Below are 24,063 nucleotides of genomic sequence, written 5' to 3'. Positions count from 1 at the left end.
ACCCCAGCTTTCCCGGCTCTCCAGCCTGCAAGCGGGAGACCACAGGACGTCTCGGCCTCCGTAACTACGTGAGCCAATTCCGATCACAAATCTCCTCTTACGCATCTATGTGTCCAGTATCCTATTGGTGTTGCTTCTGGAGAACCCTACGCACTGCCACCTACACACTTCACCGTCCCTGTCACTGACGATGTTGTAAGGGAGCATGGGTCCACCGTCACTTGGTGAATGAAGGTATGAGTGAGCGAGCGAATGAACGAATCGTAACCGGCAAGCTGGACAGTCTGTGTCTGTCATCACTCCTCTTACAAGGACACTGTTTCAGGAGGATGATCCCGTGGCAGGTTGTCAGCCTGGACGTCTGCAGGGACAGGCAGGTGACCCAAAGGGAAGAAACAGCAAACGTTCAGGTGGGACTTTGCTCCCAACCAAAGACATTGAAATAGGGGAGTGTTTGAAACATGGCGGTCCCCAAAGGGAAATCCCTCCAGGTCTCCCGGCAAGCTGCCCGTCTGCGACCCCCGATGCACTGCATGGGGACACCTGCTTGCTGGTGACAGGCCCCCAGTCCCTTCTACTGACACCGTCGGGGGCGGGTGTGTGCAGAAGTCAGAACTTCTATGGACTTCAGAGGCGGTGTATACGCCCCACACCACGGCATTTCCCCGGCGGGTTTGGGCATTCGGTTAAATGGAGATGAGGAATAGCCACGTGTCTGTTCAGGAACTATTCTGTTGCCAATTGAGGGTTTTTAAAACTTAGGTTTTCAGCTTTCTGGACGTTGGCATTGCCGAAAAGCTATCACAGGCCTGCGCTGTTAGGGATGGTCAGCCTTTCAGGCACATCCCGCACCTCCAGTCTCCACTGGCCTGGGTTCTTTGCCCCGTGGCAGAGCCTGCAGCCCGTCTCCTCCAGCGTGGGGCACTTCCTCCCCTCTGCATCTCTACCGCTTTTCCATCGGGCTTCTGAGAGCGGCAGACGTGCTCTCTCTCTCTCTCTCTCTCTCTCTCTCTCTTCCCCTCTCTCTCTCCCTGCATACTGTGCAGTATTCAGACTCGGAGGGCAAAGCCACACTAGCCGCCAGTTTGGAGCACCAGCGCCAGAGAAGCCAGCTGGTATCACAGGAGTGGAGGCGGGTCCCGGGCCGGGTCACAAGCGGGGGCCCCTGGTCCACGTCCGCCTAAGACCCTCCTGCCTCTGGCAGTCCCTTCTCCCGAAAGTGAAAATCCCTTTTGTCTGTGGGAAAAACCTCACAAAAAAAGAAAAGCCCAACCGAAAAGCACGTTGGTTTCTGTTTATAATTCGAGGGAAGGAATTTCACACAGATTCCACTCAGATTTGAAAAAAAAAAACTAGAACTGATTACTCAGAGGCGGGTGTGTTTCCCATCTCCTATCAGCGTTAATTTTTTAGGTCACCACTCAGCCGTGTGGAGGCTGGTCTCACTTTGAAGACGATTTACTGATCAGGGGCAGTGGGAGAATCCCAGCAAGAAAACTGCCTTGACGCTCTCGGCTCACCCGCGGTCAGTCGTCACCTGCTGTCCCCCTCACCCGGGACGCGCGCAGCACCTCTCAGAGAGCACGTAACCCCGGGCCAGGGACCGCGGATGAAAGAGGTGCGTATTTTCATTTCTCCGCCACGGACAGCAGGAGAGGGAGAGAACGAAAGAGAAGACAAGGTCCGATTTCAAGAAAGCCAGAGCTGGGGACGGAAGGAGCTAGAATCTCCAGCCACGCTTTTCTGCCTCGCCTCCCTGCTGCTGGCAAGTTCTATGGAAAATGAAGATGCTTTTGAATGAATTTCATTCCGTGGTAAAAAAAAAAAAGAAAACCTCGAGGCTGGAGGAATTCGGGGAGATTTGGAACTTCTGACCCCTTGACTGGGTCTGTCTGTCCAGCTAGTGGCCGCGAGGAGTCGGTTCCAGCTCCCAGGCAGCCAGCTCTGATCACAGGGGGGCGCGAACGGACGACGAGGCTTGCCACTGACAGTCAGCTGAACCCTCAGGACGGAAGTCCTGGAACGGGGCTGGGCACTGCTCTGCTCTTGTCAGCGTAAACCTGGTGCAGCTCGTCTCGTGATGCGTCATAAAGGAAGACAGCCCCGCGACAGCAGCGTTAGTGATGCTAACGAGCGTCTGCAGGTGCTGCGGGAGAGGGCTTTCTCCACACGGATTTTCTCAGTCGGTTCCTGCTACGGGCTGAACTGTGTCCCTCGCCCCATCACAGATGCCGGAGTCCTAACGCGCCGCACCGCTGGATGCGACCTCGGAGACAGGGTCTTCGCAGACGATCGAGCGAGGACGAGGTCATTAGGGTGGGCCCTGATCCAATCTGACCGGTGTCCTTGTAAAAAGGGGGAATTTGGACCCGGAGACGGTCACACAGGGTAGAGACAGGCTGGACGCATCTACGAGCCGGGGGACACCAGAAGGCACCAGAAGTCGGGTGACAGGCACAGAACAGATTCTCCCTCACAATCTGCAAAAGGAGCCAACCCTGCCGACACCCCCACTTCAGACGTGTGGTCCCCAGAGCTGTCAGGGAATACGGCTCTGTCACGTGGGCCACCCGGTTTGTGGCAATTCGTCACGGCGGCCCTGGAGACCTAACTCAACTCCCGCTGTCGCAGGTGGTGCCCTTATCATTCTTACTTTACGGACCAGTTCCAGAGAGACAACTTCACAGCTGCAGAAATGCAAGAAGTTAAGCGACCTTCCTGAGTTCAGTTGGGATTCGAACCTAACTCCCTCTGACCACAAAGCCCCCGTTCATCACCACACCCCTCCGAGGGCCCCGATGAGCTTGCGTCTCAGGCGGGGCGCCCCTGCTTCACCCCCTCGATGCACAAAGGCAGTCAAGGACGCCCAAAGAGGTCCAAGAACGTGTGCAGGGCGCTGGGCCCACCAGCAGCCAAGCGCCCATGAGGACCCAGGTCACTGCCAGGCCTCAGTTCCCTACGACACCAGGCAGTTCTGGGTGGTGACCCAGGATGCTCATCCCATCGAGAGACGGGATGGCAGAGCAGGGGAGGGGCTGAACGGGGGTGCACGTGCCGTGGTGCCCACCACACCTGGCTTCTCACTGTGGGCCGTGCAGGCCAGGAGGGACATGGTTGGCCAGGGACAGGGCTCCTGAGAGCATGCAGTCGCTTAACCCAGGTGCCCCCAAGTATTATTTTTATATTAAGGTGATAATCATAACTGATCTTCTCAGTTAGAACTGCACTGAGCCACCAGTAACCGAGGCCGTCCATGAAAGGGGCGTACGGGAATCGAGGGTCTCCTCTCTCTCCCCACCTGGGCTGCCGTGACGGCTCCACGGTGTCGGCTCCCAGGTTTCCGAGCAGGATGGAGGAGTTTGAACCCGGGCACACACAGGGGAGCAGGAGTGAAGGACATGCTTGGGGGGCCTGGGGACCCACAGGCAAGAGCGGGGCCGAGGCACGTCCTGCCTGGCTGGAGAGGAGAGTCCAAAGGCTCACCCGGGACATTAGACCGAAGGGCCGGGATGAGGTTCACCCACTGGCGGTGCCTGAGCAGGAAGCGCCCGCCACAGACTGAGGGTCAGGAGACAGGAAAACCCGACAGGCGTCCTTCACGTGTCCTCTTTTTTGGTGACGGCGACAGATACGCACGGAGGATGACGATTGCTTGTGCTAACCCTGAGGCACGTACACCCGACGAAGGGAATTCAGCATCCAGCTGGCCTTATCCCCCGGCAGGCTGACTCCCCAGACTAGCATTTTGGTCACCAACAGAGAGGAGAGGCAGGCCTCCTTTCTGTTTTGGGAGAGAGGCAGGGGAGCGTCTGTGGTGAAGCTGGGGGATGGACGGGAGAGCAAAAGGGAGGCAGATTGCTTTGACCCGCTTACGCTCCTCACGTTGGCTGATAGGTGTGAGCTAGCCCTGGGGTTAACATTTAAAATTTAAAGTTTAATTTAGGGGCGCCTGGGTGGCTCAGTCGGTTGAGCGTCTGACTTCAGTTCAGCTCATGATCTCGCGGTTCGTGGGTTCGAGCCCCACGTCGGGCTCGGTGCTGACAGCTCGGGGCCTGGAGCCTGCTTCCCATTCTGTGTCTCCCTCTCTCTCTGCCCCTCTCCTGCTAGCGCTCTGTCTCCCTCTGTCTCAAAAATAAACATTAAAAAATTTTAAAAATAAAAATTAGATTTAAAATTAAGTTTAAAATTAAATTTGAAATTTGCTCTGGTTGCCCAACTTGGCTTCTCTAAATGACTACATTGCCCACAAGACTGGACCACCAAGGCGGTGGCTTCGTACATAGTATGTCTGTGGGTCAACATACAGAGTGGGGTCACTGCTCAATTCAGTCAGTAAAACAAGAGCCAAGGGTACTCTGGAAAGTCATCAAACTCGCCCTCAAAAGGTAGGACCGGAGGGCTCAGAAAGCTCGAAAATCTAAGAAGTCACTTCTTGTGTTTGTCTATGAATTTTGGCTGTGGCCCTTTCCCTGGGGCTGGTCTGGTTAAAACAGGGGGAAAGGAATTCGAAACATGACTTCTTTTCAAACACGTGTAATCAGATTCCCGTCCCAGAAACGCGTGCGTGCGTGTGCACTACGATGCCGCTGGACAGCAGGGCTGACGGACCAGAGGGAATCCCCGCCCCCATCCCCCCCCATTTACACCAGCCCTCCCCGCCCCACCCCATCCCCCCCATTTACACCAGCCCTCCCTGCCCCCATCCCTCCCCCCATCTAATGGACACGGTCTGGCCATTCATCTTTCCAAAGTGGGAACATCAATGCGGGAAGAGGAGGAGGAATCAACAAACAGGCAGCCTCAGAGCAGGCCACTTGGAGAGCGCTGGAAACCCACCAGGCAGGACCACTGCTCAGTGGCAGGGGCGTGGTCCTGGCCGCTGGGGTGTGGATGCAAACCTCACAAACGGCTCTTTGTCGCCCTGCCGGGGAGCTGGGACGTCCCGTGAGCTGCAACACACACACACCCACTGGATTAAGAGCCGTCAGACTGGTTCCCAAAGCAAACACTGAGTTAATTTTTCCAGCATATTCCTTTCATGTCTGGGCTGCTTCAGGCTTCGCTGGGTCACTGGGCTCTTTGTTGCTGGCTTTGCCGTAGCCCCCCGTCCCCCTCCGCCTCTCACTGGCTCCTGGAGTCCTCTCCCCTCGACACCCAGGCCCTGATACACTGTTCCGTTTCACAGGAGGGGTGAGAAGAGCCCCCAAAGAGACTGGCCTTTGAAATCTGGGAGCCTGTGCCCACGAGCTCCCTGGGATCCCATTTCTCAGGGCCCCGGGCACGTGCTGGCCTGTGAGAGTCGGGTCTTCATTTCAGGACACTCCCGGCATCTGCCTTGTGCTTCTGGCTCTCATGCCTCCATGAGGACCGTCTGATCATGCCACACCACCCCCCAAAGCCTCTGGAAGCATGGCAGGGGCTGCCCACGGCCCTCAGATCACGGCCACCGTCCTCCACGAGGCTTACGGGCCCTGCCACTCTTCCCGGATACTCTGTGAACAAACTGCAGGTCCCCGAGTGTCCCCTTTCTTCCTGTCACAACACAAGAGGAAACCCAGTTGCCATCTGTGTAAGTTAGAGTCCAAACAGGAGAGTTGAAAACGCACCGAGTATTGAAAACAGAGGAATTAATGCAGGGCACTGGCTGCCCAAGTGATGGGACAGGACGCCAACCAGAGGACAGCGAGGCGGCCCACAGATGAACGCACAGCCCAGAACCCCGCCCTGGCCTCGGGGGTCCAAGGCTCCGCTCGGCCACTGCCCCTTCTCAAGCCAGCCCCCCAAGGACCCCCACACCCAAGATGTCCTGACTTCCTCCTTTCGAGTCTGACTTTGCCCACCCCACTGGCCGGCGCCTCCCTCTGCGACAGGGTGTCCGGGGAGGGGCGGTGGGGGGGGCGTGGTGAGGAGGCGGGCTACGCGAGAGCCTGGGAGACGCCAGGCGCTCCAGAGAAGAGCCGCGGAAAGCTGTGGCCTCCAGGGTTTCCCTGAAGATGACTTTCTGAAGAGAGAGCTAGAGAGGCCTTCACTTCCCGCCCAAAGTCACTTCACCGACAGCGGGACCCACACGCGAGACAGGAAGGCGATCAGGGACCAACTCTCCCAGCAAGCTGTCCGTCTTCCCCATCTTCCTGCTCGTTTCTCAGAGAAGGACGCCGGGGCTCTAGCAGGGACCCTGGCCAAAGGTTCACGGGAAAAGATCAGAGTCCGTGCTTTTCAAAGGAAGGCAACTCAAAGGGCTGGCTTCCTGCCCCCCCAGAGGTGAGGCCCCATCCCACCCTGTGGCCACAACAGGGCTGGTGGCCACACCTCCAGCTCCCATCTGGGGGAAATTAACTATAATCTGATGCTCCAAAGGCTTCTAAACGTCTCTCCTTCCGTCACCCTCCATGCTCCAGCAACACGAGCCTGCTAAGGTTTCCTGAATATTCTATGCCGTTCCAGGGTTGAGCACCGGGAGGCTGTCGCATCAGCCTGGAATGGGCTTCTTGCCTTTGCCTGCACTGTTCAGCTCGGATTCTGCCTTTTTCCGGAAGGTTTTCACGCCCTGCCCCTTTCTGCCATCCCCACCCTCTCGCACAGTACTCGGAAGACAGTGGGCACTTGATGACGTGACAACCATCAGTAACTATCCAGAACTGTCCAGTGAAGGCAGACAATGGGCACTCAACAAAGAACCGACATAAAAACTGAAATTCGTTTCAGTGCGAAGGATATTGAGGTGTGGGCTCTCGGTTCTGGCTGCACCTGGGGGAGGACAGCTTGTTCGAAACACACTGACGCTGGGAACCTCCCCCAACCACCCAGATTAGAACGTCACTGGAACTTTCTAAAAGTCCTCAAGCTGAATTCAATTAGCCAAGAATGAGATCACTCATCCTTGCTGGAGGATACAAACATGAGGAAGGCATGATAGTCCTTCCTTCGAGGCTCTGACATGACCCAGCTGATTTTTTTTCTCCAAGACGGGAAAAGATTTTTTTTTCTCAAAGTGGGGTCCCAGGGACACCAGCAAAGCCTCACCTGAGAACTTGTTACAAATGCAGATTCTCAGGGTAGCCTGGGTGGCTCAGTCGGTTGGGCGTCCGACTTGGGCTCAGGTCATGATCTCACGTCTCGGGAGTTCGAGCCCCGCGTCGGGCTCCGTGCCGACAGCTCGGAGCCTGGAGCCTGGAGCCTGCTTCGGATTCTGTGTCTCCCTCTCTCTCTGCCCCTTCCCCACTTGCACTCTCTGTCTCTCAAATATAAATAAACATTTAAAAAAAGAGAAAGAAAAAGAAACGCAGATTCTAGGGGCTCCCGGCTGGCTCAGTCGGTGGAGCGTGCGACTCTTGATCTCGGGGTTGTGGGTTCCAGCCCCACACTGGGTGGAGAGCTTGCTTAAAAACTAAAAAAAAAAAAAAAAAAAAAAAAAAAAAAATGTTAAAGTACAGATTCTAGAGCTCCATCTAAGAACTGCTGTGTCAAAGGCTGCGGGGAGGGTTGGACACCTGTGTTTTCACATGACCGGCAGGGGTCCAGGGTGTGCTAGAGTTTGAGAACCTCAGCTCAGCGGCTTGTGTTTCAACATGTGACTCACTCACAGCCGTATCAGAAATGCCAGATATTATGAACATGTAGATTCCTGAACCCCTTTTTGGTGCAGATGACTCAGAGCCTAGGGGCTGGGAGAAGAATCTCACATCTTACCAGCAGTTGGGAGGACAGAGCCACATCTTACAGCTTCCTGGGTGAGCCTTAGCTTACGGACAGCCGGTAAAAGTTCCAATAAATGCCTCCCAGCCCACCTCGGAGCACAGACTTTGGCAAATTAAAGGACAGTCGGAAAGCTGGGTCTGTCTACTTCTGGTGCACGTGTCTTCAGCTCTCCTCCGTGCCCCGGGACTTAGGGTATCCTGGAAGGCTGCCCAAGTCCCATCTTGGAAGTCTCTTTGGTTTGGCCAATGCCCAGCTTCCCCCGGCACCTGAAGCAGGGGGAGCCCAGGAGTCCCACCCCCACTGTCTCCATGCAAATACCTTTACTGCACCTCCTGCGTGAGGAAGGGACCTCTTCCTCCAGGGGAGATGGGCCATCACCACTAACCGACGACAGACACCTATGAAGGTATCGCCTGGGACTCCGAATTAACTTGTAGCTCCACATCTGAGACCAGATAGCTGTCAAAACTTCTATCAAACACACATTTAATAATCAGGAGACACCCTGTGGTGAGTGGGAGCAGGGCCAGTGGCAGAGTTGAGATTTCATTTTTGTGCACATTTCAGCAAACACATGAGCTTTTCAGCTGCTAACTCGGCGAGTGTAAATATATCCCGCGTTCCATTTTTATTCCATCGGTGAGGCAGCACCAGACCTAAAGGGAAATGGGGAACCGTCCTGCCAAGGACGGCAGAGGCCCCTGCTCCTTTTCCTGTTGATGCTGTCGCCATGGAGACCGAGCCAAGCTGCCCCTTGGGATGCGCCAGCGGAAAGTTCGCGTCGGGCTCCAACCAGCTGCCTGAAAAGTACCTGCTCGCCTCAGCGCGGCGCCCTCGGGGGCTTGTTAACCAGAGAACTTTAGGTCCCAGGCTTTGTGGGTGGGCAAGAATGTGCCTGTGGGGAAGACCAGCCACTTCCAGATTTAGGAAGGAAAGCATTTCGCCGTCAAAGCACCTGGTGATCCCCGCTGGGCACAGCGCATGCTGCATTTTTTGCCCCTTAGCGCCTCGGCACGACAAAAGACGACCAAAGCCCCGTTGGTAACCACACTAGAGACTGGACAGACCCGGGACAGAGTGGCTAGGGCCGTGGTCTTCGAACGAGGTTCCAAGGAACCCCAAGACGCCTCAAGGAGCCAGTGGGGAGAAAGGACTGGGGTGTCTGCTGAACACTGGTTGGGTGTCTTTGGGCACCACGAACTCCCTTCTCTACCCCTCACTCTCCTCATCTGTAAAATGGAGGCGATGTGGCTACTTTGCTTTGCAGAGGCGTCGCGGAAAGTAAATGAAACACCGCCTAGGCACACAGTGGCAGTCTACTGCTCCCGTATTAGCGGGGGGCTGACTCGGCAGAGGGGGCACGGGGCATTTCGGGAGAAAGAATGGGCAGACCACAGGCCAGGCGGCAGGTGTGTGCGTGCATGCGCGCGCTGAGGAAGACGCGTGGCCCACGTGCACGGAGGGTGTTCCCCGGCTTCCGCCCCCCACCCTCGGCCAGTCCTCCTCTTTTCCAGAACAGCCCGACTTCTTGCGTTTGCACCTGGGCACCCACCCTGGTCTGTGCCAAGCAAATGAGTGTCTCCACAGCGTCTTCTTGGATTTAGGGCGAGGACATACTCGAGAAAAGAAACAGAATGACCGCCAGCAACACCAGGAAGTCCTGGGAAGGGCAGATCAAGCGGTTTTGTGATTCCTAGTGGCGATCGGGGCAATAACAACACCTTCAGTAGCAGCACCCCCCGCCCCCCAGTCTTCTGCCCCTCCTGTCACCCCTCCATCACGTGCCATCATTACCCCTGCTCTGCAGACAGGGAAGAAACTGAAGCACGGGAAGAGTCACTTGTCCCGGGACGCACACCTGGGGCCTGTTGGGATGTGAACCCAGGCTCCGCGGCTGTCACTTTTGGTCACAGATGTCTCTCTATCAGTTTCGGCACCAACGGGTGGCGTCAGGGCTCCTTCGGCACCACCCACTCTCCCTCCGTCCTCACCGAGACAATGTTAATGAAGGCAATGGTGGCGGCCGCTCTGGATCCCACAGTGGTGAGGGAGGCTGGGAGTGACAGTGCGATAGCTGGGCATTTTGCCTTTTTGCACAAAATCTGTGTTCTTTTAGGACAAAGGAAGGTGAGATCGTTGGTGTTGACACTCCTTTTGACATTGGAAAAAATGATGCTGGCTTGCACTAACGTCATTACGGCCCAGCCTTCCCCACTGAGGGCCTTCGTGAGCCAGGTCGTGGTCTCACATTCCCTTTGGGGACCACAATATTAAAAGGCGCATCTGGAGGGAAGGCCAGGGATAGAGAGAAGGAGAGCTGTGTCTTTTCTGAAGGCAAGAGAAATTTCTCAGTCCTTTTCATTCCAGAGTGAGGGTCCAAATTCTTGGCAGTGATCCACTTGGACACCTTACCAGCTCGGTGGAGGGTTGAGGGGTGTGGAAAGGACTGTTTTCATTCATTAGACTTCACTCGTTCGGGATCCATGCTCCCTCTAAATTCCTCGCCAACATGGGTCCTCTAAGGCATTAAGGATCATGCCTCATGAGAAGGAGATTCCCATCTCCCGGCGCATCCTGTTCATTGAGAGCAGACAGCCCTTGTCACTTCAAGGAACCTTCAACAGGGCAAATGCACCGCTTTGGAATCCATCAGACACACCAAGGAAACCCGGTATCATCCTCAGGTCTTGGAAAGTCTTCCCAGAGATGTTGCAACGTAGGTCTCCAGCAGTTGCCCACGTCCGGGGGGTGGGGAGGGGTGTGTTTGCTCTTCTGTCTGGAAGCCTCAGCCTCTTACATCCCTGTCCTGTTGCCCCAAAGACACACACAGCTCTGTTCCCTCCCTTTCCAGCCTGCCGTGGAGGCAGGTCCCAACACGGTGCCGAAACCGGAGCCAGGAAAGGCCAAGAGGCCTGATTCGTGAGAGAGGAGCTCGAGCCCTGTCGTTGCCTTAGCAAAGCAGGAGGAACATGCCAGGAAAGCAAGTCAGACCCCCAGGCCCACGCTCTGTCGGGTCCGCTTGTGGAGCCCTCGTGTGTCCCCTTCATAGGCACCAGCTCCAAAAATGGCGGGAAAGGCGTACTGCAGTCAGGGGCCGCCCCGATTTCTAGAGCTGCACCTCCGCTGGCAGGTGACTCATCACAAGGGGGCTCCCGCGGTCACAAAAACAAATGTAAAATTCATGCACTTCTTATTGGAAATACAAGTTGGGGCTTCCTCTCCTTGCTGTTCTCTCCAAGTTCAAGGAGATAGCCAAGGGGATACCATAGCTGGACATTTTCCCCAAGAGAATGTCACCCTTCTGTCCAGGGACTCAGAAATCTGTAGGTGCCCCTCACTCATTCACTGATTCAATAAATACACTGAACGTCTTTGCACCAGGTATAGTTCAAGACAATGAGGCACAGCAGGGAATGAGACAGATTAAGTCCCTGCCCTCGTGGAGCTTACATTCCAACAGCAAAGTGGTGTGGAGCACAGTGCCAGGGGTGGGGCAATGCTCTGAAGGGGGCATTTTTCTCAGTAAGGGGCTGTAAGCAGAGCAGACACATGGCCACCTTGACAGCTAAAGTGAATCGACTGTCTGACTGCAAACAGTAGTTTTCCTGAATGGATGGAATGAGCTGAGTACAGAGTACTCACCACCAAAGTGGTTCAATCTTTCTACGTTCATGATGTAGAAATGCAGTGCATTCTGATCAACCCCACACTTTCGCTACAGGGTCAGTGGAAGTCAAGGGATTGAGCTTTAAGTGGAAGGACCTGGTGTTATTTCTTTACAACATCTCCAGGAATGACAGATCCATTTCATGTCACCGACTTCCAGCAGTCAGTCCTGAATCCCAGATACCCTGTGTCAAGAGGAAATGTGACTGTAGCTGCAGATTCTGTGTAAGAAGGTCACTAAGGCCCGCCCAGGCCCTGGAGAAGACGCAGCAAACGAGTAGATGGTGTCTTGGCCCCAGGTCTAGACTAGCAGTGCCACCTACGATGCTGAACCCTCCAGAAGGTCTCAAATTAATAGAATTCTTTTTAAAATCTGTGTATAAAGTTAAAGGATGTGTGTTACACAAGGTACGTATCTTACAACCCTGCGGGAAGAGGAAGGGGTAGAACGGTGTCAGCTGCTAAAAATATGCTACAGACCCTCCTAATGTTTCACAATTTTCCAAAGGGTGGACCCATCGCGCTGATTAGAGGCAGGAAGGGGAACTGGGGTGGCAAGTATGTATGTTCCATTTCTAGAATTCACAATTCAGAAGTCAGTTTCCTTGTTTGGGGGGAAAATGTGTAAAATCGATATATCACAAGGGAAAAAGGAAAGTTACCGCATTTATGATGTCAGGCTCACAACTCTCACAGCATGAACACTGCAGCACTTTGATGAGGAGATGCTCCATGCGCTTTGGGTCACTAACGGTTGCTGTCATTATCACCGTCGTTATCATCATCCTCACCATCACCACCACCGTCACCATCATCCCCGCCATCATCACCACCTCCATCATTATCATCATCACCATCATCCCCATCATCATTACCAGCATCACCACCATCACCTTCATTGTCACCACCATCACCATCATTGTCACCACCATCATGACCACCATCGCCATCACCATCATCACCATCAGCCACAGCAGCACCATCACCATCACCATCATCATCATCATCATCATCATCAAGGGCGTCATCATTACGATTACTGTAATTAATACCAAGAGCTAGCCCAGAGTGGGCAATTCTAAAGCTGCCCGAGACATGTCAACAGGGGCAGGCACAGCGGGGAACCTCGTAAACCGGCGCCTTTCTCTTTGGCTCCTCTTTACACAGTCACAGGTAACCAGGAGCCCAGCATTTTATGCACCAGCTGTAGCGTCACCTCTGTCCCCGAGTCCTACCCAGAGCCTGACCTCACAAGTCAATTACAGCTGTTTGCATGGTGCTCGTCAGCTTCCAGCATCCACCCCGGCCCAGCTTTCAACAAAGGGTGGATTCCTGTGACCGCTAGTCTTTATTACCAGCTGGTTCCGATTAGAGATGTACCAGTAAAACGAGGAGTAATACAGTCGCAGTGTGTTCCTAAATGTAGCACTTTTGCATGTGTTTTGATTTACCGGTTGGCCAATGAAACCCAGCCCTTCCACAAGGTGTGTTCCATACCTCACATGTTTTGCTTATTTTGGGAACGCAGCTTTTTAGAGACTTTTCTGAAAAACGAGGGGGATGACTTGGGTTTGATAGTATCTCTTGGAGTGTGTGTGTGTATGAGAGAGAGAGAGTGGGCGAGACAGAGAGAGAGACTTTGTGCAGGTGTGTCAACTGTGTTTGTGTGTGAATGCGTGTGGGTGAAAATATGTGAGTGGTATGTGAGTGTCGGTGTATCTGTGTGAGTGCTTATAAAAGTGTGTGAGTGTGTGGGGTTGCGGGTGGACTGTGGGGGTGTGTGAACGTGTGCCTGCAAAAGCGTGCATGTGGGTGTGTGCAAGTGTGTGGATGTGTGGGTGCATGTGAATATGCGGGTGTGTGACCATGTGGGTGTGAGTGTGCACGATGTTCTGGGTCAGGAGGTCAGAAGATGGGTCTCTCCGGCAGGGTATTAGGCATTGACTCGGAGCACCGATATCTCTACGAACACTGCCTGTCCGTGCCCTTGGTAAATAGCCCGTGCGTGCAAGAAGAAACGTACAGCATGGATGTTCCCTCCCTCATTTCCTAGTGGGCCTCCTCTCCTAAGCATCTACTTGCCGCCTGCTTTTCAGTGCCCTCCTGAAGGGAGCTGTGACCCAGAAATTCTCCCTGCCCTCATGCTGGATGGAGCTGTTGACCATCTAAGCCGTGTGGCTCCCACGCTGAGTAGAGAAAAGGCCTCAGAGAGTGTCTGTGGGGCTCCAGCTGGCATGGAGCACAGTGTCTTAAACACGAGGAAATCTGCACAACTAAGATGCCTTGGTTCCGTCAGAAGACCCCCAACTCAGTCTAGCACAGGAGACTGGGTGATGGAGGGAAGATCCCTCACCCACACAGCCCACGTGTCCCCCGCTCCTTGCGTCCGCATCTCTGTTCCCCAGGACAGCCTGCTCCCCTCCACGCGCTGTCCACAGGGAACCCCCTCCAAGTGCTGTGCTCGCATTCGGCTGGCGCTCAGTGCCCGTTTGTGTGCTGAGTGCATGATAGGGGAGGGCTTGGGGAGAGTTTCCACAGGGGGTGGATTTGAGCCGGTGTTGTGGATTCTGTTGGGGGAGAGAAAGGGCCTTGGGTGGTGTTGGAATCACAAACTGGAAGGAAACTTGGAGACGGCCCAGCCCGGTCCCCTGCGAAGCAACAAGCACTGTGCCTTTGAGAACCGGGCATTTCAAGCTGTAATCCGTCCACTATTCATTCATTCATTCATTCATTCATTCATTCATGCATTCACTCACTCAGAAATGAATCTACAGTAATGAGTACTACGAGTCCCAGCCCTCACGGAGTTTTCCTTAGAAGGGAAAATGGAGACTCAGCAAATGGACAAGTCAAACAGCAGGAGGCACCATTAAAGGCCGTGGCAGGCATGGGGAGAAACAGAGCACTGGGGGTGGCAAGGGGAGGTGTCCCGGAAAGTCACAACCAAGCCAAACCTTAGGAGGAGCCGTCCAGGGAGACATGGCAGCAAGTGAAGGGGGGGCCCCCAGGGGCGGCCGGCTACAAAACCACTTCGTGAGAGTCAACTTACCTAAAGTCGGCGACCCGGAACAGCTCAGGCCTCTAGGTGTGTGGGTGGTTATGGCCCCTGGGCAGATGTGGGACTGGGGAAGTCATCAGGCACTTTGGTTTGCTTGAACATGATTGCCCATTAAAATGTAATAATGCAGACTTTTTCTCCATTTCTCTTAAACTTAGCAAGTTTTTGCTGGCATGCAAGGAAGGAAAATCAATCCAGTACAAATATTCCTTACTCGTAATTTTGCAGAAAGACAATGTGCAGAGGAAATGCCCGGTTGCTTCCTTTTCCAGAGGGTCACTGCAGTGGTGTGAACCTGTCTCTCATCTGATCACAGCGTCCCCCTGGCCCAGAAGTGGCACTTGGCTGCGTTGTCACTTTCAGTAGGAGAATGGAAATAAGGTCAATCTTCCCACCAGGCCAACCTGTCAAAAGAGAGCACGTTATTGTTCTAAGGTAGTTCAAAGGCGGGTGGAAAAAAATCCCTACAAAAGCAGGCAGGAGTTTATTAAAACCCCACAGAGTGTAAAGGTGCAGACGCAGCAGTTCAGTCCTGGGCGTGGTTCCTGGGCTAACTTTTTTCTGCTCCCGCATCAAGAGCCTCCACTGGATGGAAGCACCAGGCAGACAGAGCGAGCCAAAGTTCTCGGGGGGCGTGAGCAAGCCTCGCCTTACACCTCCCAGCAAATGGGACAGCATCCTGGGAGAAGGCTGTGTGTCATGTCTATATTAGGACTGTTTTCATTTCTCACCATTGCCAGTAGGACAGCCGTTACCCAAAAGCTGAGGGTGAGGCTTCCCAACCTGCTCTTGGACAGCCAGTATTCAATGCCCACTGGCCATGTGTCTGGCAAGGAACACAGCCGGGGACTCAAGCATCCTGCCTCGAGTGATCCGTGCTGGGGGCACAGGGAGCTTTTTCTGGGGAAAGTGGCACCTGGGCTGGGACTGCGTCGCTTGTGTTGTTGTACTCAATGACAAAAGTTTCCTGTTGAAAGCTTAGAAAACAACAATGAACCAAAAGAACATAGAAATCACTCAAAATTATGGTGCTCCTATAATTTATTATCCAAACTGAGACATTTTGGCAATGGGAGGGGGCACTGTGAATAATGACGCCAGATGCTAGGCATAAACCAAGGCTGACTGGGGCCAACCAAGACAGGCGGGCACCTTATTTTTAACACCGCTCCCAGGGGTGGCCACTGTTGACATTCCGGCGTTTGCTCTTCTGCAACCCTGGTAATAGAGGATCAAGTCTGATACTGCTTGAATTCTTGAGAACTGTCCAGCCAAGCATCACATTTATGTCGTGGTCCTTACAGCAGAATAGAACCAGGGAGTTTTCAAGAAAGAGGTCAAATGCATGGGTGTGTGGGGTGTATGGCCTTCCATGGCTGTGCCTCATTGGGGTAAAAGCCAGGTAAACAGCAAGATCCTGAAATTTTAGGCCAGTGCTCAGCAGTCAAGCTGATCTCCCATTGAACGGCCACCGTCTAACACTAACCAGAGGGTGGTTCCCTGAGACCTGCTTTCATTGCCTCCATCAGATGAAGTTTGTACCTGCTGATGGTAATGCTGCTGCTGCTGCTGGTGTTGATGGCGATGACGGCGATGACGATAGTAATGGTGATGGTGACAGTGATGATGGTAATGGTGGTGACGGTGATGCTGACGGGGATGGGGATGATGATGATGGTGGTGATAGGGGTGATGATGGGGATGGGGATGGTGGTGGTGACGGTGCTGCTGATGGGGATGGGGATGGGGATGATGATGATGATGGTGGTGATAGGGGTGATGATGGGGATGGGGATGGTGGTGGTGATGGTGCTGCTGATGGTGATGGGGATGGCAATGATGATGGTAATGGTGATGGGGATGATGATGATGATGGTGGTGATAGGGGTGATGATGGGGATGGGGATGGTGGTGGTGACGGTGCTGCTGATGGTGATGGGGATGGCAATGATGATGGTAATGGTGATGGGGATGATGATGATGATGGTGGTGATAGGGGTGATGATGGGGATGGGGATGGTGGTGCTGATGGTGGTGATGGTGATAATGAGGATGAGAATCATGGTGGTGACGGTGGTGACAATGAACAGCACATGGAACCCACAGGTACCAGGCCCTAGTCTAGGATCTTTGCATAGATCCACCCATTTAGTTCTCATAACTACCCTGTGAATGAGGACCTGTAGTTACCTCCATTGTACAGATGAGGAAACAGGCCTAAGGAGTGAAGTCCCCGGTTCAATCTCAAGAGAGATACTCTAGAAAAATTCACTTGGGAGCAGCACCACAGGGGAGTTAGAATAAAACTATTTTCAGTATAACGAAGAGTACTACAAAACTTGTCTTTAGCTCTTTTGGAGATGAAGGTCGTCAGGGTCTCCTTGACTTTTCTTTCTTTCTTCCCTTTCTATATATTTATTTCTCAGTATTTGAGCCTCTATTTCACTGACAGGGTGCGAAAAATATTTGTCCCTTTTGAGGTGCTTATTCACCCTGGAAAGCTGGCTGTCGCCCAAATGCTGTGTAGTCAGCCGTCTATGTAAACTAAGGACTCACATTCCCCAAACAGAACACGGGTATTGTTCGTTTTTTGAAAATCCTTTAAACCTCACACTGTTTACTTCATTGCTTTCTTCTTGTTTATTGGACAAAAAAAAAAAAAAGATAACAGCGCAAATACACAATGAAAACCAGACAAGACAGATGGAGTGGCCTGAGGATTTTCCATCAGTGTCAGCATCTTCTGACGTCCTGGGAGACAGTGAGAGGAGACGGACGAAGAAGCAGTCTCACGGCAGGCAGCACATGCACGTAGGGCATCAGAGAGATCAGGGCCACGCCTGGGAGAGCAGGTGGCCTTCTCAGAGCACGAGGCCGGGCGGGCCGTGGGGACCCTCTCAAACCCCCATGGCCCCTCAGGACAGCACTATGCTGGGTGCCAAGGGTAAAACTGGGGAAAAACTAAAGTCTGGGGACCAGAGGAACTTCGGTCAGGGAGGGGAATGAGCAGAAAATAAACAGGCAGTTGCAAGTCATGTAGAATGTTCTATGATGTATGTATGTATGTATGTATGTATGTATGTATATATGGCAGACACCATTCTGTTTTATTTTTCTTTTCCTGGGCGCACAAGAGAAATTCATACATTTTCCCACCTCTCTCCCATTAGGTTGGTGGCAGGTGACTAGCTCTGGCCAATAGATGGTGAGCAGTGACATGTAGCACTTCAGTTCAGGGTAGTTAAGGGGCAAGAGTGAGTTCTGGACACTCTCTGCCCCATCTGTGCCCAGAAGGGGAGCCTCCAACAGCCTGAGTCCCTAAGTGATGATGGGGAAAGGGGGACCCCACTGAACATTTCTGAACATGTGAACCCAAGTGAGAAACAGACCTTGACTGTGTGAAATCACTGAGGCTTCAAGATTAATTTGTTACTTGCCTGTCCTGGCTGATACGAAGGGGAAATCAATCACACGCACTTTGGGACACAGGGAAGGGTGGACGGAGGAGAAGGTGGTCGGCAAAGGCATCTCTTGGATGTGAGAAGGACACCGAGTCCTTGAGGAGCTCCCCAGGGGACAGTGGAGGAAGAGCATTCCAGGCAGAGGGAACAGCATGGGGAAAAGCTGCAGAGAAGAGAACTTAGCGCATCTAAGAACACACAGACGGGTCCAGCATGAAGGGACTGGAGGTTCAGGTGCGACTTCTAAGTAAAGGCAGATGGGACCCTGAATATCCTCCTAAGGGGTTTGGCCTCCGTCACATGTCTTACGCCAGCTCAGGCAGCCATAACAGTGTACCACAGACGGGGCAGCTTTAACAGACGGACTCGTATTTCCCGCAACTCTGGAGCCTGAAGTATGAGGTCCAGGTGCCCGCCAGTCTGGCTGCTGGTGAGGTCCCTCGTCCTGGCTTGTAGACAACCACCTTCTGCCCTGTGTCCTCACTTGGCCCCTCTTTCTCCTCTGATAGGGAAGTGATCCCATCTTGAGGCCCACCCTCATGACCCCATCTAATTACCTCTCAAGGGCCCCTCTCCAAACACCATCACACTGGGGGGTCAGGGCTTCGACACTGGAACTGGGTGGGGGCACGATTCTACAGACTCATGCAAACCAGGACGGGTCACAAGATAGTCTAAGGAGCCGGTGACAAAATCACATTGCACATTAAAGGATCACTTTAGCCCCACTGAGGTTTGGAGATAGAAAAAGAAAACAAGGCCAGAAGGAGAGAGTCTGTTTCCTCCTTCTACTCATCCGCGCATGTATTCATTATTATTTACTGAGGACCTACTAGGTGCCCGGCACTGTTCTGGGCACTGAGAAGACAGCAGTGAGCAAAACAGACCCCTGTCGTCACAGAACCCACGTGGACACACGCGGAGGCGGGGCTTTTGTTTTCCATGCGTGTGTTTATGTCAGTAACATGTTCGACACACTTCAGGCGATCCACATTCCAAATAAAAGTGTGACGGCAGGTCCAGGGGTACTCCCTGGAGGAGGGGGAATAGGGCCACCCCACCTCAAGCCCCGAGGGTCATCAACACTGTGGCGTCCGCACAGGGCACCAGCTCCTGTATGCTTTGCCGGGGTCCACGGCGCATGCTTTGCCAGGGTCCACGAATCGCTTCCTGTGGTGCGCAGGTGACACGTTTGATGCGTGCTAAGTGGTCTGTACTTGTAGTAATGTGTTTTAAGAAGAAAAAAACTTACATAACCAACATGAATAATCACATTGTCTGGGACGAGTTGTGTTAAAAGACAAAGAGAAAGGTGTCAGTTCAAAGCTGATTCCAAGAAAATGTTAATCAAAATCGTAACCGCAGATGGTACAATTAGGAAGACCGCGCCCGGCCAGCCGGAGACGGGAGCTACTGTGCAGGACCAGTGCCAGCTTCCTGGCTCTGGGGTCATCACTTTCCTGCCGTGAAATCAGGACAAAAATTCTCTGATCACTAGGTGACCATATGCCTTCAGTATTGCTGTAACTTCTTGTTGCCCAGACCGAAGTCATTTTCCAAACTCCTCCTGTAGAGCATCTGAGGGAGACTCACCACCCTTGATAACAGGACAAAAAACTAGACAGAAAAACCAAAGTTGGAAGATGCAGGTTGCCCATGGGCGGTGGTTCTCAGACAAGCAGACAAAAGCGAGGGCGGGGTTCTCAGAGAACTGGGGAGTCGTCTGCCCTGGGCGCGGATGTCCGCGGCACCCGGGGAGGGCAGTGTCTGCGGCGGGGAACCCCGGCCCCGTGGCTGCTGCAGGAACCCCCTCCCCAGAGTACCGTGTGCATGGCAGGGCCGTGCACCCTTCCCTCCCCGGCTCTCGCCCTGGCTGTGCCCACGGATGGTGCATTTGTCACCCCCGCTCAGTGTTTACTTATGACTTTTCCCACTGCAGGTGGAGTCAGCTATCAGGCCAGACACATTCTGCTTTTTAAAACGTATCTGGTTTGTGACTCCAACATTGAAATGGGATCTAAGGGGAGGGCTCATATCTGCATTGACACACAAGTGCCGATTGTGTCTCTTTGATGACAAGATAATAACGGTTTTCAAAACAGGGCAGGAAGCACAGGCAAAGCAGAGTGGGGGTCCGCCTGCTGCAGAGGCTCCTGGGGAGCTGGCTGCTGGGCCCGGGTCTGCATAGACAAAGGGGCGTCCTGACCACCTGGCAAAGTCTCAAACACCCTCCCTTCTCTCGGCGACCCCTCTGTTTACAATACACCTGCACTCCCCACGCCCGCCTGCCCTTGTATTTTTCTCCCCGTGTGTCTGTGCACTTTACCCTCCTTTCTTGCTATCTGGCCTCCATTCAGCACCCATGTTCCCCTGCGGCAGGCACCCATTCTGTTTGGACCCCAGTGCCTGGCTGAGAGAAGGCCACACCTGGGCTGGGTTTGCCTGCCTCTGGACCCTCCACCTGTGAACTGCAATGGCAGGGGCCCTTCGTGTCAGGCCGATTCTGCACAGCACAGTACTTGTTTGTGGATCACTCTTTCTTGTTGCTGCTTTGGGCTCCATTCTGCAAACAGGCTGTGCTGTGCGTCGTGGGGTCTTCCCAGACTGGGGTCGGTTACAGATGTGCGGCAAAGAATGTGCCGACCCTTGGGTGCTGGGATTTAGATCCTTTAACGAAGGGCCGCCCCAGCGAGGGTGACGTGGAAGTCTCCCCCGCCCCCCCACTCCTGTGCGGGTCCCGCTCTGCTGAGGCACTGTTTTTTGGTAGCTAATGCGTTCAGAGGACACCCACTGCCAAAGATAAAGACAGAGCAAATGCAAGGGAAGCCACCCGCCAGCCTCGGGACGTCTCAAGTCCACAGCCGGGATGATCCGCTCTGGCCGCAGGAGCATTGCACCCCCCACAGCACCGCCCACAGACCGCCCGTCCTCCAGCGTCCGAGGCTCATTGTGTCCTGATGCTAATGGCCGAGGCAGTCGATGGCATCTGGAGACCGGGCGGCCGAGGTCCTCTGCCCTTCATGTCAAAGGGGAGGGTAAGGGTGACAGATGGGGCAAGGGAGAGGCCCGTTCTGGGCCCAGTTTTGGGGGGAGCCACGGCCCCTTCCTGGAAGGATGAGCTTCTGCCAAAACCCTCCCCAGGGGAGAGCCCGTCCTCCAGAGGTCACACCCCAGATCCCACCCATCACCCTCTGCCACATCACTTGTTTGGTTTCATTTTCATTTTTAATCGGAGCCACAATTCCCAAGAATGAAGGATTTCACCCACAGTTTCACACTTTTGGCTTCTCTTAAAATACAAGACACTTTGGCCACCCCAGCCCCACATCTCACGGTGGCCATGGCTGGCGGAACTGAGAAGCGGCTTTCTACTGGGACAGGGGTAATTTTCTCCCCACACAAAATTACTTCATGCACGTGGTGTCTGACAGGAGGGACAGAAGCAGAGACGGAGAAAGAAGGGTTGGAAAACCGAGGGCCGTTTTGCCCACCGCGCCGCTCAGAGCCCGGGGCCTCACCCCTCGGCGCCCGGCAGCGGGAGGCCCCGCTTGCCGGTGCACATCATGACCCCTGCACGCAGGCCAGTGACCGCCCCCAACCCCACGCAGAGTCCCGCCACCTACACATGATTCCGTGGTTTCTATACTCTTCTTAACTGGGGACCTAAGTGTCGACGTTAGAGCTGAATTCCCGTTGGAGTGACACCCGTGTTCAATGGTATTAAGCGTGTTTCAGCCAAGCTTCTGTATCCACCCCTACCAGCCCCAGCCCTTCAGTTCACACCCCTGCAATCTCAAGTGTCCCCACTGTGCCCACAGCAGCGCCAGGCCCCAGGGGAGGAGGAAAGCCAGGGTGGAGCCCGCCCGCTCGCCCTTCCTGCCTTCCTTAGTCAGCAAGCGTCAATGAGCAGGAACCCCCAGGAGCTGGGGCCAAGAGGGACCCAGGCGAACACAAGTTCAGGCCTCTGCCTTCAGGGTGCTGACAGACGTGTGTGCCAGGGACCCTGCCTCCGCTCCACCTCCGTGAACACATCCACTCTGCCTGGTGCTGGGGTCACCCCACCCTGTGCAGGCCTTACCAGGGGAGCACCCCTCCCCCGCCCCGAGTCCGGCACGGGTGCTCCTGAGCCTGAGACCTCGCCTCTGGCCAGTGGCGCACGGGGACCACGGACAGCAGCCAGCAGCCAGCAGCCCCTGTCTGGGCAGGCCGATGGCCCAGAAGGATCCTGGCAAGGACCCCACAGCCTCCACCAAGTGGCCCTTTCCCTGGCCCCTGTCCCCGCGTCTCAGCAGAACTCCGGACTCGTTGCTTTGAGCTGACAAGGGCACATTCGCCGAAGACCCCGGAAGTGCAGGAGGCAACCACAACCAGAGCCCGCGGCCTCCCTCCCCCCTCCCCCGCCCCGCCTCCGCTCTGCCCAGGGCTCCGTGCTGCCTGCAGGCGGGGGGCCCCGCGGGGAACCCCAACAGCGGAGCCCACCGCCTGGTGACCTGGCAGCATGGAGTGGCCCAGATCCCCTTCCCGCTGTTGAGACAGGAATGGTGCCACGGGGACGATGCTACCCAGGCCATCCAAGGACTGGAACACAACGTCCCCCGTGTCGTCTGAGGGAAGTCTGAGAAAATGTGGAGAAAAGGTGTCACAGGCCACGTGTGTCTGCTTCTGCCCTGCTTCTGGTAGAGAGCGGGGACATTCAAGGTCAGCTGGCATCCCGAGGTTGAGGGACGCTTGGGTGAGGCCTGGCTTCCGTCACCGCTGAGTGTGTGGCCTGGAGCGTCTCACCCTCCCTGGGCCTCAGGTTTGCAGTCATCAGAGGAGAGGTTTGGACCAACCTGGGCATGAAACCATGTGGCCGTGGAACCTCACGGGCCACGGTCCTCACTGCGTTAGTGTGCATCCGCACGGGTCCTCGGGGGCTTGGGGAGTGGGCGTGGTGCCGACGTGACAGGCCACGAGGAAGGGCCATGCCGGGCCGTGTAAGTCTGGCACTAGCTCTTTCCAAAAGCATCTGGACAGTCTTCATCAAACCCTCAAACACACGGCTCTTTGCCGATAATTTCCACCTGCAGAGATTTGCCTGGTGGACCTAATCGGGCATCTGCACAAAGACAAAAGTTTTGTCACAGCCTTGGTCACAGTAGCACAGGCCTGAAACAACCCAGATGTCCAGTACGAGGGGACGGGTGGTGGAAATGCAGGCATGTCCACACGAGGAGCAGCGCACAGCCAGGTAAGAAGCAGGCGTCGCCAACACACGACAGGACGGATTCCTGGACAGACCGCCGAGTGCCAGCAGGGCAAGGGCGGAGACGCAGACAGAGGGGACGTTCCGCGCCCGCACTCAGATCCAGCAAGAGGACACCCAGGAAGCCGAGCGGTGCCGAGGGAGGAGGGCCGTGCGCGCACCCTCACATCCTTCCCTGCTGGGGGTTTGCTGCAGCTCTGGTCACTCGTGGAGACCGTGAGCCCCGGTTACTGCGGTGCGAGGCTCCCAGCTCCGCCCGTGCTCGCGGATGTGGCCGCCGCTCGCAGCCCAGCGCAGGGCACGCGGCAGGTGCCGACCAGCGCCCGGGGGATGAGATGCTAAACGCACCCCGCCCCCCAGCTCAGGAGCCTGTGGCTCGGGGATGTGACGCGACCCGTCCGAGGTCAGCTGGCCCGCGAAGGCGGCAGGCCGGCGGCCGGGCCCAGAGCGGTTACATCTGTCCCCCTGGGCAGTCCTCGAGGACGCAGAGCCGGCCGCCCTGGGGAGCCGCTCTCTGGTGATGAGTGTGACGTCCGCACAGGGGTTGGTGGTTGGGCTTTGCCAGAAGCGTCTCTGCTCTGAAACGTCCTTCACTTCGAGCGGTGACTGTGCAGGGCTCTGGGCCGCAGCGAGCGGCCAGGTTCGGGGCAACACGGGGCCCCTCGCATCTGGGACAAATGCACCATGGAGCGAGGCAGCTCCGGAGGACCCACAGCCAGTTCGCGCGGAGGCCAGAAGCTTCCCTCTGTTCAGCCTCCGCCTCCTCCTCCACCCCAGACACGCGTGGCACGTGGAAGAAGCAGATCACCATATCTGTGGCCCGCGGAATCTTTCTTCCTCGTGCTGTTACGGTCTAATTGGCATTTACACACTCGCTCACTCGCCTCCACGCGGCTGATGTGAGAGAGTGTTTACTCACAGCTGAGAACGTCAAA

At 55.0% G+C, this 24,063-nt stretch overlaps 1 long non-coding RNA gene across 1 annotated transcript in view; it reads right to left on the bottom strand.

Annotated features, from left to right (window-relative positions):
• Positions 1-24,063, bottom strand: part of LOC113604387 (uncharacterized) — a 364,860-nt gene that overhangs the window by 201,521 nt on the left and 139,276 nt on the right. The window contains exon 4 of the long non-coding RNA XR_003426303.2: positions 14,414-14,826. This is a non-coding gene — a long non-coding RNA (uncharacterized LOC113604387). The remainder of the gene's footprint in view (positions 1-14,413; positions 14,827-24,063) is intronic.

Source organism: Acinonyx jubatus, chromosome E2, assembly GCF_027475565.1.
Source record: "Acinonyx jubatus isolate Ajub_Pintada_27869175 chromosome E2, VMU_Ajub_asm_v1.0, whole genome shotgun sequence".
Classification (NCBI taxonomy): Eukaryota; Metazoa; Chordata; class Mammalia; order Carnivora; family Felidae; genus Acinonyx; species Acinonyx jubatus.
The sequence above is the reverse complement of the archived record's forward strand: the minus strand, read 5'-3'. Positions and strand labels throughout refer to the sequence as shown.